This window comes from Sus scrofa, chromosome 1, assembly GCF_054392235.1.
Source record: "Sus scrofa isolate SSC_HxYL_T2T_F1_AM1 chromosome 1, Sscrofa_HxYL_maternal_Yorkshire_Landrace_v2.0, whole genome shotgun sequence".
NCBI lineage: Eukaryota > Metazoa > Chordata > Mammalia > Artiodactyla > Suidae > Sus > Sus scrofa.
Window position 1 is genome coordinate 199,638,540 of NC_139383.1, and position 17,058 is coordinate 199,655,597.

Genomic DNA, 17,058 nt, shown 5'->3' on the forward strand with positions numbered 1-17,058 from the left:
AATAACAATAAAGTATTAATGACTCTTTAAACAGAGATGTAAATACAGACTAATTCAGATTTGTATTGGGAATAAGAGCTGCTCAAGAGACCCTCTGGTGCAGCCCTTTCATTCAGGCACTCCTGCTCTTCCTGGACTGATGTCATCCCTTCTCTTGTTAAAGGTCCTCAGAGAAAGAAAGTCCTAGTGTTCTGATGGCCTTACTGCAAAGTGGAATCACCTTAATGGACCCCTTCCCTATTTCTTCAGTTTTCCCCTCATTTTGTCTTCTTCCTCAGTTACCCACCACTGCCCATCCTTCGCCTTCCAGTGATATTCAAATGACCCACTGGGAATTTCATGGTTCCACTGGTGGTGACTAGGGCAAAACAAGTTTCCAAGTTTGAGTCTATAGAATGTTTTCACCTGGTCTTCATTTTACTCATAGGCCAGCAAAAAATCCATTAATAGAATGCAGAAGAAGGAAACACTCTATTATTTTTCTGTGCTGTAAAATACTACCAGAGAGGAAGAAAACTAACATTTATTGATGCCTTATCACGTGCTAAGCAGTAAGATAAACTATTTTCTAAATTAAGCCCCACACTCTCAGGAGATCTCACACACACACACACACACACACACACACACACACACAAACACACACATAGACTCAGCTCTTAAGAGGCAATCAAAGAATATTCCAGCCTAGGGCACTAATTTATAAAAGCAATAAAAGTAGTAACAGTAGCATAATCACATTAATAGCTAATATTTGATAATAATATTAATAGCTTACTTTGTGTCAGAATAATTCCAAGTTTTAAATAATAAGATTCATTTAATCATCAAAGCAGTCCTAGAAACTAGGTACTATAATTAGCCTCATTTTACAGATGAGGAAGCTGAGGAACAGGGGGCTGAAGGACACACCCAAGACTGCCCAGGTAGACAGTGGTAGTAGAGCCAGCGATCAAACCCAAGCAGTCTAAGAGTCAGAAAACTTCCCCTCATGTCCTTTGTACCTCCTTAAATCAGGTTTTTTTTTTAAAGTAATCTTGAATCAATCTTATTACAAATAAACTTAGCTATTGCCTTTTCCTAGCTTTATTCCTGGTTGCATGAGCCATTGTTAGTACAAGGGGGATGGCAAAGCACAGAGCCTCTTCACTTCCAGCACTCTTCTGCCTCAGCACCACTGCAGTCTCTCCATGCAGATACCTGCAGATCTAACCTCCCAACCATAAAGTCCTTGCTCAAATGTCACTGTGAGAAAGGTGACCCTGACCCCTCTATCTTAGACTGCAACCTGCCCCACACTGCCTGGCAACCCTGTTCCCTCCTACTTTTCTCTACTTTCTCTTTTTCCTGTGGCACGTGTCTCCTTCTAATATACTATATGATTAACTTATTTATTCATTATTTGTTGACTGTCCCCCCTTGGTAGGTATGCTCCATGAAGGCAGGAATCTTTGATAGTTTGATTCACTAACATAGCCCAAAAAACCTAGAACAGGGCCTGGCACATAGTAAGTACTCAATAAATAAATATTTGCAAAATTAAAGGAGTAATTTTTAAGTGTAGAATGAAGAATAAATAACGGAATGTGGGAGAAGACAGGTTGAAACATTCCCCTAATTGCTAGTGACGTTCACTTTATTCAGCAAGTAGCCTAACTTTGTAAGCAACAAAAAAGTTCAAAGTGACCAGTTCAAAGCGGTTCATTTCGGTTTGTCTTCTAATTATACTTCTTTTGCATATGGCAGCCTTGCTTTTCAAGTTTGACAAAAACAAAAACAAACTCAATAACAGCAGTAATAGTAGTAATGATGGGTCTTACTGTCTACCACATACAGATGACCAACGAAAAAGCTATTACATTTAAATTCATGTGTGCACACACATATTTATTCTAAAGGATATTTAAAGTTTCTTTCGTTATATCGGCTTAGCCTACATGGAGACCTCACTGGAGGCAGGGAAGTGAATGCTGAAATATTTCACTTCAGACATTTGGATCCTGGGACTCTTTTCCACAATTACCTGGAACCACTTCTACATGTTAATAAGTAATTTTTCATCAGAGAGTAAGGAAGGGTTTGTCGCTGGATATAAATAGTCTGGAGGTGTGAGGAATGGGGAGGGGATGCTCTCCTGGAGAATAGACAGCATAGTTTCCAGGGCTGTGTCACAGTCATTAGCATTCAACTTTCACTTGGTGCTTCGAATGCAGGGGCCACCACAGGGTCCCTGACCCTTAACACCTATACTAGGCATGTTACATAGCCCTCACAGCCCAATGTCTCTTGTCACCAGCTATCACACTAAACACAACTGCCACCTGCTCAGCAGTTGGCCCGAGGGCTCTGCCTTGCTTCACTGGATAATCCTTAAACTCTGCAGTCTGGCATCTGAGACAGTGTAAATGTCAACTGGCCTCATAGCCCCATCTCCACTACTCATCTCATTTACCCTCCATTCAACACATACAGAGCCCTTCACAATCTCACACTCTGCCAGCCTTTTTAGCCTTGTCTTTCATCCTCCAATTCAAACTCTGAGCTCTGGCCAATACAAACTACCCATCACTTCTCCAAAACTTAATCCTTACAGTCTCCACATCCAAATCCCCACCTTTCAACCTCAAGCTATTAAAGGTAAACAGTTTTATTTATTTATTTTTCTTCTTAGGGCTGCACCTGTGGCATATGGAAGTTCCTAGGATGGGGTCAAATAGCAGCTGTAGGTGCCAGCCTACACCACAGCCACAGCAATGCAGGATCTGAGCCATGACTGTGACCTACACCATAGCTCACAGCAATGCCGGATCCTTAAACCCACTGAGCAGGGCCAGGGATTGAACCCACATTCTCATGGATATACTAGTTGGGTTCGTTACCACTGAGCCACAACAGGAACTCCGGTAAACAGCTTTAAATGCTACCTCCTCCAAGATGAATTTGCTGACCACAGCTGTCGAGACCTGACTCCTTTCTAGTGTTCTCCCTCACCTTTCCTGTAGCGCTTAATTATACTGTTTGTGTCACATATGTGACATACAATTTCTATATCCCATGTTATCTCCTGCTAACCTGTCAGTTCCTGGAGTTTGAGACTCATGTTTTTCACACTATATTGAACATGGTAGGCACCCAACACAAAATGAATAAATGAATGAATGGACCAATCAATTAATCAATGAGCAGATATTCCATGCAGCTACTGAGAACAAACTAAGACTGACTGATACAAGTTACAAGGAGGACTTTTAAAATCTATTATATGAAAGAATGATCTGGAATTCAAGTTATCTAACAATGGGATGGAGCTGCCTCTGGGGAACAAGAGTGTTCTGATCCCAGTGGGCACACAGATAGAAAGAGGCCCAGCATCTGTCTAGGCAGGAACCGGAATTTAGTAGAAAACTGGATGGGACAACAGCAGAAGACTCTTCCAAATGTCTATGATTTTTAAACCCACTGGCTGCCACCATAGCGGGACACAATCCTTTACTTCTTCCTTACCTGTACGACAGAATCATGTATTTCTCCTCTAGGTGATGTCACAGAGAATAGCAGCTTCCCATATATATGGTAATAATTGAGGGAATAGACTAGATCTCATCTACATTATTCAAGAGACTCTAAATAGAATCAATAATTGGGAAGAACTCCCACTCATGAAATTCTCATCTTACTAGCTTTGTCTTGCTCAAAGAACCCAGCATGAAATTGGAAGGACTCCTTTGTTACAGTCCACAAACACTACCAACTAGAAGAACAATGGCTTTTGCGCAAATCAGACATTTTAAATGGGACCATGTCAGAGCCCTCATAAAAGTAACCAATAATCTAAATATTTTGAATGTGGTCATGTCCCATATCTTAAATTGAGCTAGATACCCTGAAAGATTCTCAAGGTTTAGTTAACTGAATTTGAAAATGTGTATACATTACATGGGGCCTATTAGATAGAACTCTTGAAAACAGAAAGTCCTTCTAGATAGCAAATTATATGAGAGCAGAGTCCTGTGGGATCCTTGGAACTGGGAAGCATAACTGAGCCTTGAGGCTCAGGAAAGCCAATTAATCCTTGTCAGCGCTTCCTGCAGAGCTGGCAGCTGTGGGGACTGAGGCAGTGAGCACAGGCTGGTTGCCCCAGGCAGGAACCAATATTGTTACATTGTTAGAGACAAATCCCCTTAAATAAAAGGGCTTTCCTTGTCTAGCCTAGAAATTACTACTTTCTTTATGTAACCAAAGATTCCTGGAACATCTGACTTCCTCAGTCTCTCTTTCCTTGGCCATCTAGAAATCTGATTCATGTGGAGGCAGATGCACACGACAGTTAATGTATGGGCTCACATATGGCCTCACGGGAGGTGGCTGGACAGAAGGGCATGGCAAATTTAAAATGAGATTGATTTTCAAATTTTCATTTTACAAGTAATTTTCAGGAAAGTACTTACAATAAAAGCTGAAGGATCCATAGGTCACTATCTCTAGTCAAAAGCTAAGTGGAAGAAAGAATAAAAATAAGCTAAAACAATTGCCATTAAATCACATGTGCTGATAAAATCAGGCTTTTGTATCCATCAATGCCCTAGGTCAGAAATACTAATCACAAGCTAGACAAATTAATCTCCTAAATGGTGGGTGTTTGATTTTATTTTTTATAATTCTCTGGCAATACTAAGGAATGATGACTTACTTACCAACAACGGTTTGGCTTTTCTCAAGGAAAGTTTTGATCACATAATCTGCATTCTTGAATCTGACTCATTCTCACTGAGTCAAGCTCATTCAGTTGCTGGTCTACAGCTTAGGTTTGTATTCTGGCTCTATTACTATCAATTGTGAGACTCTGGGCAAGGTAGCCTCTCTGAGTTTCTGTTTAGCTGGGGAGATAATAGTTCCCATCTTATTGGGCTGTGATGGGGATTAAATAAAATAATTCACTTAGTCCTACTCCTGGCACATACTACACACTCAATACATGAGAGATGTTGGTTTTACAATCACCTGTATTTTAGCTGTGGACACCTGCATTTGCAATATGCACCATCTGTCCATCTGGAACTTTATCTTATCTAGTGACATGTGATCAAGGTCATTTGGGTCGAAGGAGTTAAATACAGCAAATCCACACTCATGTTACCCTCTGGGGTCAGTCTTAGATGCTGAAGTCCCAAGTGTGCAAGGCCAGGGCTATCTGCACAGCTCCATGAGCAAGCAGTTGTGGGTTAGGTACTTTCTAGTGATGCAACTGATAGATCCTTTATGAACGTGGTGATGACTGACTTAAGCAAGAAAACTTAACATTTACCAAGACAATAGACGGAAAAGGAAAGAGGGTGTTCAGTGCCCATGGATGAGGTTTCTCCCTTGTGCCTGGAGCTCATGCTGACTCCTCAGCATGAAGATAAGGGTCTATGGTTTAAGATGATACTTCTGTAACTCAATAAAGACCCTCTTAACTCTACTGACACAGAAACAGAGAGAATGTCAGAAAGAAAGAATGATTATATGAAAGGTTTTATGAGCACAGAGATAGATATGCTTCACTAGAGAAACATCTGGATTAAAAATAAAAACAAAACAAAAACACCAATTATTGTTTGAATAGAGCCAACATTAACAGGTATAGGGGACAAGAGTCCCATTAAATTGAGAAATTTCTTAAAGGGGGGGCATATAAAAAACTGGAATGATAGTGGGAGTAGGATAAAAGATGTATGTTAAAATTCAAGAAACAAAGACTAGGAAAAGTGACCCAAAGTGAATCTGTATTCATTCTCCCCAGAATGTTTGCCCTTAGACTGCCCATGTGATGGATGGTAGTAGCCTGAACAAAGGTTAGGCTGTGAGGCTTTTTCCCTGAAACTCCCACTCATCTTGTCTAAGTGCTAAGAAATCAGAAGGCCCACAGTATGGAGGTTGTGACACATTTGACAGCAGAGCCATCTATGAGGGATGGATATGCCAGGGAGGCTCCCAGAGCCTCTGTGTCACCTAGAAAACATTCTCCTTCTAAAATTAAGTACCCTCTGTATATTATTTTTGTTATTTTTACCAGTTAAGTTATTATTTTTATTATTCTATATAAAATATTTAATGGTATATAAGGTTTTCTTTATAAATTTTAGTTGCATAACAATTTTAATATAATGCTAATTTTTAAAGAGAAATTGAAATGTAATAGATAATACTAAATAGTAAGGATGACAGCCATACAAAATGGGATAAAGTATAGAATAAACTTCCTATTTGTCTCAGCATATTTTCCATTCCACTTCTCCAGAGGGAGTCACTTAATCTGTTTCTTAAGATCCATGATATAATAATCTGTGTGAATGTAATTGTGTTTAAATGTATATATTTTATTCTGTAAAAAATAAAAATAAAATTTCAGAGTTAAAAAAAAAAAGGACAGATCTTCCCAACATGTAAAGAACTCTTAATGTTCAAGAATGGAAAAGACCAAAGATCTGACAGAAACATAGGCAAAGTAGATAAGCAGCACACAGAAAAGAAGGTGTAATTGCCTTAGATGTTGTGTAGAATTAATATGTTCTTAATTGTATATTAATATAGATGCATATATAATCAATAAAAAACACCAAAAAATAAAAATTAAATTAAATTAAATTAAGTACCCTCTGATTTAACATGACAAATGGGTGCTGGGAAATTCAAGCACACCCATTCTTTAAGATTTTGTCTATCTAATTGGTTAATCAAGTAAAAATGAAAAGGTGAGCCTGCATTATCCAGCAAAAGAATCAAAGCCAACGCTGATGACATACTCTGGGTTTAAGAATATGAGTAACTACTCTTTCTTTCCCCAACTCACTACCTTATTTAAAGCTTCCCTGCCAGAATAACAGATTTAGCTGTCAAGATTGTAAAATTAATGTTTATTATAAAATGATTCAGCAAGTTTTGGGGATTTTCCCTTATGAAGAGTCAGGGCTTACACTGCCTGTAGAATTTTCAATTCATCAGAAAATTCTGTTAGAGGAAAAATACCTAGCCCAGCAGCAAACCACTGTCTAAGTTCCTGAGAGTTCTTGGCAGGACCTTGGAAAGAATAAAGCTAGCAAGTCCTGAGATGCAATGGAAGTGTAAGTTCCAATGAGCTTCAAAATGTAGGGATTTTTTTTTTGCCTGTGTCCAAAGGTGGAAATGTGAATCTGCAGCCTTCTGGGGGTGGGGGATGCCAATTTTTTGGGGGGGGAAGGAAGGGGTCGAAGAGGGGGAGTTAATATTTATTTATAATTTACTTAAATTTTAAGAAAAGGTCCTGTGGCACAGTGGGTTAATGATCTGGCTTGTCTCTGTGGGCTGGTTAAATCCCTGGGCTAGCACAGAGGTTAAGGATGCAGCATTGCTGGAGCTGTGGTGTAGGTTGCAGCTCTGGCTTGGATTCAATCCCTGGCCCAGGAACTGCCATATGCCATGGGTGCAGCCATAAAAGAAAAAAAGAAAAAAAGAAAGAAAACCCTACCTAGACTTCCCATTGCTTATTTTTTTTTTTTAAATAAAAGCTTTACTGACTTAAAATTCACAACCTCAAAATTCACCCTTAAACTGTACAACTCAGCAGTCTTTGTATATTCACAGAATTATACAACCATTGCCATTATCTAATCCACCCACCTAATTCAGATATATCCTACTCTTTACGTTTTCAATACAGAAGAAGCTTTAAGCTATCTTCACCATGCAAAGAATTACCTTTGGAACAACAAAAAAAGAAAAAATCTCAATCTTTTTATCATTCGTTGAAGAACTTTGCTCTTCGATTTCCAAAGAGAAAAAACAATTGTTCTTGGTCACGTTTCCTTAATGCTATATGTATACATTGGTAGTAACAAAAAAAAATAATGTGTACTATAAATTTCTGTTTATACTTTAATGGTTCTTTTGGTCCTTCCCACCACATAGAATCATCTAGCTAATCTTCATAATCCTTTTTCTTTCTTCTTTTTTTTTTTTTTTTTTTTTTTGGCTTTTGGCTTTTTAGAGCCCCACCCGTGGCATATGGAAGTTCCCAGGCGAGGGGCTGAATCAGAGCTGCAGCTGCTGGCCCACCCCAGAGCCACAGCAACGCCAGATCCAAGCCACATCTGCAACCTACACCATAGCTCATGGCAATGCAGGATTCTTAACCCACTGAGCAAGGCCAGGGATCGAACCTGCGTCCTCAGAGAGAAGAGTCAGATTCGTTTCCACTGAGCCATGACAGGAACTCCTTCATAATCCTTCTTACATGAAATTTCTCCCTTACTTCCCACCCATGGCTCCTCCCCAGCTGGACCCTTTTACCCTCTACTTAGGTTTTTCAATGTTCTATGGTTTCCAGCCACATCTCTTCCTTATACCACCTTGTACACAGCTGAAACATTCACAAGCACCCTAAAACACCATGTCATGACTTTACTCCAAAGCCTTTGGTGCACATCTTTGTCCATCCCTTGGCTTATAATTCAGGATCATCAATGAGACCCCAGAATGCCTTTATGGTTTTTATTTCTGAGCCTGCTCAAGAAACACACCTATTCAAGCCCATGAACAGAAGATTTTCAACTTCTGTGCCTTTGTGCAAACTCTTCCCCTCAACAAAATTCTGGATTGGCCATCACCTTAGTTTGGATATTTTCATTCACAGGATCTCACTGGTTGCTACACAAACCAAATTAGTAATTAACAAATGTTTGTAGTTAAGAGCATAGGTCGTGGGGTCGAATGCATGACTTTTAATACAGACTCCAACACTTACTAGTTGTGTGACCTAAGGCAGATTTCCTAATGCCTTTGTGTTTCCATCTCATCTGTTAATAAATGATTATCACTTCATAGCATTGTTGTGAAGACTAAATGAGATAGTGGAATCAAAGCACTAAGAATCATGCCTGATATATATTGAGTTCATTATTATTTTTAAAATTGAACTTTATACTTCACTGTTGCTTCCAGCCTTTAGTCCAAGTTTGTCTTCAGAGTCTATTAGTAGAAATATATAACTCAAATAATCAGAAAACAATACAGCACATAAAGGGCTAATCTCCCTAATACATAAAGAGGTGCAAGAAACAAGAAGAAAAAGATTATCAATCCATTTTTTTCAGATAATGAGCAAAGGATAAGAATAAACATTTACATTAAAAAGCAATATAGGAGTTCCCGTCGTGGCGCAGTGGTTAACGAATCCGACTAGGAACCATGAGGTTGCGGGTTCGGTCCCTGCCCTTGCTCAGTGGGTTAAGGATCCGGCGTTGCCGTGAGCTGTGGTGTAGGTTGCAGACGCGGCTCGGATCCAGCGTTGCTGTGGCTCTGGCGTAGGCCGGTGGCTACAGCTCCGATTCAACCCCTAGCCTGGGAACCTCCATATGCCGCTGGAGCGGCCCAAGAAATAGCAACAACAACAACAACAACAAAAGACAAAAAAAAAAAAAAAAGCAATATAAATGTCACTGGAGCATAAAAATATAAGTTAAAAGAAACTTAAAAGGACATTTATCCCTTATGAGATAGGGAAAAATTCAAAAAAGTTTGGCAATACACTCTTCGGCGAGGCTGAAGGAAAACTGGCACTTGCATACTGAAAGGAGTCTGGTAGGAGTGGACTATGATACAGTCCCTATGGAGGGCAATTTGGCAGAGGCCATCCAAATTACAAATGCATTTACTCTCTGAACCAGCAATCTTACAGGAATTATTCTCTAGACATACCTGCGCATGTATAAAATGAATATGAACAAAGCTATTTATTGCAGTATAGTTTGAAATAACAAAATTTGGAACCAGCTCAAGTAATCATCATCAGGGCCTGGTTAAACAAACTATGTACTTCTACACATAGAATACTGAGTAGTTGTACAAAAGAATGAAGACGACCTCAATGTACTGATATAGAAAGATTTTCAAATAAATATTGTTAAAGATGCAGTGTGTGTTATAGATACAGACATACAGACACAGATGTATAGCATGTTAACTCTCATGTAAGAAAACCTAAAAATAAGAATATGTTTACATTTGTTTGTATCTGCATAAAGAAACCCTGGGAGTATACACAAGAAACTAATTACCCAAGGGAGTGAGAAAATAGAGAGTAACGAAAGTGGAAGGGATATTTTTCATTATGTACTTCTTTTAAAAAATTATTTTCTTCTTTCAACCAAATGAATGTATTATTCTTAAAATTTTTAATTTCATTTAAAAGCAAAGGAAAAAAACAATGTGGGATGACAGCAATAGTGTTGCACAAACTATGATTCCAGCTTCCTTCTTCCACATGACAGATGTTCAAGGATTTAAAGCAGAAATGCCCTCTCTTGGGTTTTGTGGTTCAGGCTAGAACCTTCTTCATTCTCTCTTTCACGTGTTCTGTTGTTTTCACATTGGGAGCTCCTAGAAGACGTGAACTGCACCTTGTGTGTCACTGTTTCCCTCATGTGAAGCATATTTGCTGGCACATAGGTTTTGTTTGATCAATACTTGGAGTAAATCAATGTTTCCAGACTCGTCATTAAAACCAGGGGATATTATAGTTTGTCACTGTCCCTCTAAAATCTGACCTGGAACTGACTAGAAGCAGATGAGGATAGAGATGGACAGCAAAACAGCAATCCACTCCAAGATTTGATTCCCTTGACTTAAACTTCCTATTTTCATTCATAAACCTTTACATTTTCTGCCCTGTACTCTCTGTGCTAATGTTGTATTTGTAGCCAACTAAGATATGTGAGCATATAAGCTTTAAAAAAAATAATTCATAATTTCAAATTGCAATTTTAGCCATAGCACTGGGTGTTATAAGTTTCATTTCATAAGTTTGAAAGACATTAAAGTCAGATGCAAGGAGTTCCCACTGTGGTGCAACAGGATCAGTGGTATACTATATTATTATTTTTTTTTCTTTTTAGGGCTGCAGCCATGGTATATGGAAGTTCCCAGACTAGGCACTGAATTGGAGCTACAGCTGCCAGTTTACGCCACAGCCACAGCAATGCAGGATCCAAGCCGCATCTGCAACCTACACCACAGCTCATAATAATGCTGCTTCCTTAACCCACTGAGGGAGGCCAGAGATCGAACCTGAAACCTCATGGTTCCCAGTCAGATCCGTCTCCGCTGAGCCACGACGGGAACTCCCAGTGTGCTATACTCTAATAAAAACAATTTTTTAATTAAAAAAAAGAAAAAAATTAAAAAATAAAGTCAGATGCAAAGAATTTTCATAACTACCTTCATTTAACCTGCATTTACCACTTATAAATGATTGAAGAAGACTCTAGAAAGGGAATTTACCTCAGTCTGCAATAATCCACAAAATCAAGATGAAGCTAGAATTAGGGTTTCTCACAAGAATGTGCTTTATAAGGGAAATCTATGTTCACACAGCATAAGGCTACCCTTGTAGGGCTGCCCCCAGCCCTTACTGTATCTTGCCTGAAAAAAAAGAGTCCTTTGTCTGATGAACACAGACCTGTGCCTGAGACATGCATCTTCTGCTGAAAGTCTTGGATTTTGTGCCAGTGTTGAGCACTGAACATAGGTCACTGGGATCTAAAATGATGTCATGTAAAGTGACGGGCTTGGGGAAGTGCATAAGGAAGGACAAATGAGGATAAGTAAGGGACAGTTCTGTTAGAAAGATGACATGACACGTGATGCGGCAGGACATGGTATGAAGTATGTTACGGCATGCCATGGTGTGGCAGGACATGATGTGTGCTGCAAGGTATTGTATAGTAGCCTGACATGACAGAGTGAGCAGGACACTGAGTGGTGTGTTGTATGAGGGTGCTCTGAGTGTGGCACTCTGTGACAGGAAAGTCTTAGGGGTCAGAGGACTTGAAGTTCCATCTCCATCATGTTATTGACTTTTCCTAAGTCATTAATCTCTGAGGAAACCTGTTGCAAAAGGAAGATAATAACAACTAACATTTAAACTGCATGCTTACTAGGAGCTAAAAATGGATTATCTCATGTTAAGCTTAAACAGTCCAGGAGGCTTTTTTTTGAAAACCACACCCATACTATCATGAAGAAACTGAAGCTTAAAGAGGTTCAGGCACTGACCGTGAGGAACACAGCCAGAAATGACAGGCTCAGAGCTTGGATTTAGGGCAATCTGACTCCAAAGCAGATGCTATTAGCACTATTCTCAGAACTGCCTTGAGGATTAAAGGAGACCAAATGGTTTTGTCGCTGGCGAAGCCCATTAACAATTACCAGGAAATAAAAATAGAATCTGGGTAAGAAAGTCTAACCTTTTTTTTTTTCTTTTCCTTTGGGCTTCATCTAGTTTCCCTTGCTCTCAGGGGCTATGTGCAGAGGCCTGACGCCAGGCCCTTTCGACCAAAATTCCTGGTGCACAATGGCTGTGCTCACTCGTCAGCTCAGGGCCTGAGCAAAAGCTCTGCAAACCACACTCAATTCAAGTGTGGCGGCGGCAGCGGTAGCGGCGACAGGGCCGTGCACAGAGATGCTGAGCCCAGCACTGGGAAGTTGAGGTTACGCAGCTGGAGCTGCTTCGGCCCCCAACTCTGTCCCTCTCCCCAGATCCCCATAAAGAAGCCCCGCCGACCTCCATGTGGGGGGAGCATGTGCTCTAAAACGGAGCTCTCACCCCTCCTTTCTTTATCAAAGAATAAAGCTTTCCTTTGCTTCCCACCCACAGAACTCGGTCTCATTCTATTGGCTGAGTGACCCGGGGCAGGAGGACACTTTTTGGGGTTGGACTGGGAAGGGTTGATAATGTGATTATCATTAGCTACCATTCTGCATTTATATAGTATGCTCTCTTCCCCAAGTTTTCAAAATCTAACTCCTATGTTCCTCTAGTCATGGAATATTTGAAATTTAATTTGGGGTTTTGAGCATTCCTAGTTTTAAACATAATCTCATGTGGAATGCGGGTTATAAAAATAGAAACAGGTAAATGACATCTTGGGACAAATTAGCATAAACCTGGAATTTAAGATGTTTGGTAAACACAAAGGCAAACCATTTGACTTTAACGCACAGATACAAGCACACACCCACATGTAGTCATAATCAAAATATATATAGAAAATTTATTCCCCTAAAATGTACAGAAAATGGAGCCCAGAAGTAGCTGTACTAATCAGGGAGAAAGAGAAGAAAGATGACGGTATTCATTTTGCTCCTCTTAGCTATCTGATCGATGGGCAGAGATAAACTGTGTATTTAAAGCAAGACAATAACTCAGCCATTGATGTGCCAGAGTTTGGGAATATTGATCCAAGTGACTTGAGTGCTCAGTCAGGAAACTATATCAAGATTTCTTTTCTTGGATTTCCTGCTGTGGCACAGTGGGCTAAGAACTTGACTGCAGTGGCTTGGGTCACTGGGGAGAAGCAGGTTTGATCCCAGCCCAGTGAAATAGGTTAACGATCTGGTGTAGGTCTTCAGCCATGGCTTGGATTCAATACCTGGCTGGGGAACTTCCATATGCCCCAGCTGCAACCTTAAATTAAAAAAAAAAAAAAAAAGATTTCCTGGAGTTCCTGTTGTGGCTCAGTGGTAACAAACCCAACTAGAATTCATGAGCATATGGATTCGATCACTGGCCTTGCTCAGTGGGTTAAGGATCTGGCATTGCTATGAGCAGTGCTGCAGGTCACAGACATGACTTGCATCCTGTATTGCTATGGCTGTGGCGTAGGCCAGCAGCTGTAGCTCTGATTCAACCCCTAGCCTGGGAACTTCCATGTGCCACAAGTGTGGCCCTAAAAAGTAAAAATAAATAAGTAAATAAATAAATAAATAAAAGATTTATTTTCTTCCCTTTTATCTCTCAGAAGGAAAAGAACAATAAATGATAAGGAAAAAATTCAAAACATAATTTCTGACATCAATGCAAAATTTCAATCAACTATACATTTGAAGGGGATAACTATTATATTGCATTTTTCCAGTACAACCTACCTGCATGATGATCAATAAAAATGCATTATGTTTTTGGAAATGTGGATAAGGACTGCTATTGTGAGGAAAGTGCAACTTGCACTGAAGCTTTAAAAATACATATATATGATTTTAGAGAGGCACAGAGAAGCAGTAGGAAAATATTGTGGTGGCGGGGGGGCGGGCAAAAATAATAGCAAAGAAGAAGTAGTAGGAAAGAATCCCAACTCCACCAGGAGAGCTTAGGAAGCAGTGGGAACTCAGGCCAAAAGGGTGGCTGGGATTATTGAGCCAGTATGAGGGTTTCATTGAAATGGTGGGAAATAAGGATCCAGTGATTGTTTTAAAGCAATTAGTCTTACTCCAGTAATAGCTCCCATGATGGCAGCATATAGACTTGGGAGTCATGTCAATGAATTTTTGATTTTTTTTAACTATAAAAGCAATATTACATGATCACGATAACTTTTTAAAAAATATATATCAGTACACAAAGTCTAAGAAAAAGAGTGGTTCTAGCATATGCCATGAAAAAATAGTGAACATCCATCAGGACTTGCATTTAAGTGTAGCCTGGAGTTCTAGGCTCCAGAGAGCACAGCTCTTAAGGAGACCAGAGAAGGTGGGTTCAAGAGAAAACCCTTTAATACAGAAGTGCCTGGCCAGGGAAGTTTCACAGAAATGAAGGAATTTGAGCTCAGTCCTGAAGAATGTGGAGGATCTGTGTAGGCTAAACTATAGGTAATGAATTTCCAAGGACAGAATTTTTGGTGTTCTGAAGTTTAGAGAAATATATTCATATAGTTATTTTAATTTCTATGCATTGCATTTAAACTTTGGACACTGTATCACTGTCATCTTTTTTGAGTAGTTTGAAATGGATCTGTCACCTTTGAGGGCAAAAAAATAGACACCCTAAACAAACTAGTATGTGAACAGTTAAAATGGTCTAGATAACACCATAAACATATAAGAACTTGCAGAAGACACCGCATTTCTCTGTCCTATAAGATTTCACAGAATGCAAGCAGAAGCCAAAACCAAACATGTCCTGGAAGAGGAACCAGCAACCAATTGCTGTCAATAATTTAATATAAGCATTAAATTTTTAGAGCTTTTTAAAAACTCCTAAAAATAATCTGCAAGACATTATCTCCCACATCTGGTGTTTGAAGCCCTCTAATATAACTCCCTCTAATATACTTTGTTCTAGTTAAGGACTGAATTAATAGACTGGGCCACAAACAAACTGGGCCTCAATTCCATTTAAGCATTATTATTATTTTGGTTAACAGCTGGAATTTTAATCTGCCCTTCAACACAAAGTTGGTTGTGTTAGGGTTAGGTACCACAAAAGTGGCACTCAAAATAAACGCTTCTTGAACAATTGGAAAGAAAATACAGAATCAAGCTTTCCCTTTCCTAAGTGTGTATGAACAGGCAAGAGTCAATACATACCTTCTGTTCTATCTTTGTTTTTATTATTTTTGCTCCAAACTCATGTATGTTACTCAACATTTTTTTTTTTTCTTTTTACAAGCAGCACCTGTGGCATATGGTGGTTCCTAGGCTAGGGACTAAATTGGAGCCAAAGCTGAGGCCCATACCATAGCCATGGCAACACAGAAGCCAAGCAGCATCTGTGACTTACACCATAGCTTGTGGCAACACTGGATCCTTAACCCACTGAACAAGGCCCAGGGATCAAACCTGCATCCTCACAGAGACTATGTTGGGTTCTTAACCCGCTGAGCCACAATGGAACTCAACATATTTTTTTATTTACCTGGAAGCTGGTGAGTCAGATGCCAATAAGATGCATTTACTTTTTGAGAGGAATCCAATGATTAAAACAGAACTATCCCATTGCTTGTTGGCTGTTGGTCATCATTTGTAGATGACCCAGAGAGACCAGATTTTTGCAAAGATATCCTTTAAGGTAAATTCTTTAATATTTCACATTTCTTCTCTGAATGTAAAGATTATTTCAATGTTATATGTTCTTTCTTTCTTTTTTTTTTTTTTTGGTTGTGTCCATGGCACATGGAAGTTCCTGTGCCAAGGATCAAACCTGCATCACAGCTGTAACCAAAGCTAATAGCAGCAACAATGCCAGATCCCCAACCTGCTGAGCCACAAGGAAACTCTCAATATTATTTCTTAACATATATATTTATGTCCTACACATGGATCTTTCCTTCCTAACTAAAAGAAATGTAAGGAAACAGCATTTGTTGAATACTTGCTATGTGCCTGCCAATCACCATGTTATAATCTTGCCAATCAATAACTACATGAACATTGTAAAGTAGCTATTTAGTAATACCATGAGTATTATGAAGATAAGCCAAACCCAATTATGGTCTAACAGATGATAGTTGTCAGTGTTCAGTTATTTCACTTCATTCATCCAATATATACTGAGTGCCTACTATATGCTAGGCACTTATCCCAGTTTCTGGGGAAATAACAGCGAATAAAACAGATTTATAGTCCCTGGACCCAAACAGACAGTAAACAACAACAACAAAAACCCACAACTATGCAGGCATGGCAAGGACTGCTAGTTGTCTGCCAATGTTTATCCTGTCCCTCTTCTCTTTAGCAACAGACCTCCCCCCAAGGAACTTCAGCACATGGCCACCCAGTAAAGACTACATTTTCCAACCTCCCTCTAGGTGTGGACATGTGACTGGGATGTGAACAGAAGTGAGCTGTGTACCTCTGGATCACGTCCTTCAAGAAGAAGCTGCTTGCCCTCCACTTTTTTTGCCCTTTGCATGATTTGGTCCATGAACATGGTCTCTTTGAACCAGCTTCAACAATGCAGGTGAAGGCAACACGCTCGAGATTACAAGACAGAACTGGGAGCCCCGGAGCAGACCCTCGCCTGACTCTTCACCTGCCTCTGGACTGTCAAATAAAAGAGAAATAAACTTCTAACTTGCTTGAGCCACTTTTTTTTTTAAATCTGTTATAGAAGCTTAGCCTATATCCTAACTAATACAGTAGATAAGTAAAATAACTAATCCATTATAACAAGTGCTCTGAAAGAAACAAACAACTGGATAAGAAAAAAAAAAAGTTATCAGTGGGGAGGGATGGGTTACTTTAGATAATTGCTCAGGCTACTCTAAG

At 39.5% G+C, this 17,058-nt stretch overlaps 1 protein-coding gene across 2 annotated transcripts in view; it reads right to left on the reverse strand.

The window, feature by feature from the left end:
* Positions 1-17,058, reverse strand: part of RTN1 (reticulon 1) — a 224,843-nt gene that overhangs the window by 120,432 nt on the left and 87,353 nt on the right.